Raw genomic sequence first — 2,122 nt, 5'->3', positions numbered from 1 at the left:
TTGGGATAAGGCATGAGTTGTTATGGAGGCCCTATCTCTTGGATGAGCCAGAGTATTGAGTAAGGGCCGGACTCTCATGGGGGCCAGGATCTCGATGAATTCCTGAGTACTTGTGTAAGCTAGGGTCATGTGTATGTTCCGAGTCCCTGTAAATTCCAGCATCTTCGGGAAGGCCTGGAAGCTTGTGGAGGCCTTGGTCTTGAGCACGGCCTGGGTTCTTGGGGAGGCCTGGGTTTGTGGTTAGGCCTGGGTGTCAGGAAACTCTGCAGACTTCGGAAGGGCCTGGGGTCCTTGGGAGGACAGAGCCTTGGTTGAGGCCTTGACTCTCAGGAAGTTCAGGGGTTTGGGCCTGGCTTGGGATTTGGGAAGTAATGGATAACTGGGGAGGGATGGGGACCTGGGAAGAGAGGACAGACTGAGAAGACTTGGAGGTTGGGGGAAAGGTGGGGGTTTGTATTAAGTTGGAGGGCTTCTGGATGTTGCTGTGTTGATGAAGGACCCGGTATCTGAAAGAAACAAGGGGCAGATAAAGAGTGCATGGTGCATGGTGAGCTCTGGGCACTCATTGGAGAATGGAGGCAAGGTTGAGAAGGTGCAGCATCCTTGGAGTACAGGAATTTGGGGTAGACTGGAGTCTGGGGGTCCGCGTTTCTCTTCTCAGACCTGCAAGGAAGGAAGCTGCAGTAAGGGAAGGTCTTGGACTGTTCAAATTTGTCTTTGGCATCATTTGAGATCTTCCATTCCATATTCCCCATATTCTGGGCCTGGGCGGAAGTGTGCTCATGGGCGTGGCCTCAGGAGCAGACCTCAGAATGGGGGATGGGTGTGCTCAGCGGGGTGGGCTGAGGAGAAGGTCTGGGCCTTGGCAGGTGCATGCGCAGGGGGCTGAACTGGGGGGCGGGTCTGGGCCCGGGCTTGGGACTGGGCTGCATGAGAGTCTGGGGTCTTAGTCTTGGTCTCTTGGGGCAGGCAGAGAGGAACCACGTCCACCTTGCTCATCCTGTGGAGCTTGGAAGATGTCTCTTACCTGGAGTAAAAGTTGGCTTGGGACTTTAAGACTGTGACCGGAGGGGCCTCCCCAGCTCTCACTACCCACTCCTTCCACAGTCCCCGTGGAGCCTCCGTGGAAGCCGCAGCCCGTCCACACTGAGGCGGCATCCAGCAGCACTTAGGAGCCTTCTCATATTTTTTGTCTGGTATCCAGGAGTCAAGGTGGTTTGGGTGCCCGAGCAGGAAGCTTGGGCCATGGCGGAAGCGGGAAGAAACTCTTGAGCACAGGTTCTTGGGATCCACGGAGCAGCGCATGCGCATGCGATGGCTGCCTGCACGGCTGGCTTGCTTGTCTGCGGGGAAAGGCGAGATGGGTCAGGGCCTGGCTTCCTGAGGGGCTGAGAATCAAGGCAGAGATAGAAGAAAGGGGACAGGCCCACATCACCTGAGCCCACGCTGGCGCCCACTCACCTTTGGGGAAAATACGTTTGAAAAGTGCCCGCAAGCATCTCTTCAGATGCCTCCAGAGCTGAGGGAAGAAGGGGAGGGGGGAGGCCGGGAGCAGGGTTAGCCCTGAAATCCAACCCTTGTCCGGCCACACCCCAGCAGCCCTCCCACCTCAGCCCCTTCAAGGCCCCAGGGCTCCCCCAACTCCGCTGCCCAGATCCTGCTCTGACCATAGTCACCACATTCATCCCCAAGTTTTGGAAAGATGAATCTGATCAGGAGCAAAAGAATTGAGTATCCTAGCTCCTGACATTTCCTGGGGATGGTGCCAGAGCATGGCACTGATATCCCCACACTGATATCCCCACTCCTTGATGGTCTCCGGTGAGTTGTTGTATGTGTCTCGGTGAAGGCACCTGGGAGACAGAGCTTCTCACTTGTCCCTGCCTGCTCTAAACTGTCTCTGACGGGCGTCAAAGACCACATGGCCGAGCCGGGTGCCTGACCCAGGACAGTAGGGCTTCCAGCTGGTTTTGGGAGGCGTAGACATCTGGCGATAGTTCTGGCAGGCTGGAGGAAGTGTATCCATTGGATGGTACACCCAGTCTTGGCTGCCTGCTCGCCGGGAGGATGATTGCAGCTCAAAGAGTACAGGTACCTCTGAGAAGGTTTGCAGGTCATTGTA

Source organism: Neophocaena asiaeorientalis, unplaced genomic scaffold (genome assembly GCF_003031525.2).
Source record: "Neophocaena asiaeorientalis asiaeorientalis breed wild unplaced genomic scaffold, Neophocaena_asiaeorientalis_V1.1 scaffold543, whole genome shotgun sequence".
NCBI classification, from domain to species: domain Eukaryota; kingdom Metazoa; phylum Chordata; class Mammalia; order Artiodactyla; family Phocoenidae; genus Neophocaena; species Neophocaena asiaeorientalis.
This window is presented reverse-complemented; position numbering follows the sequence as displayed.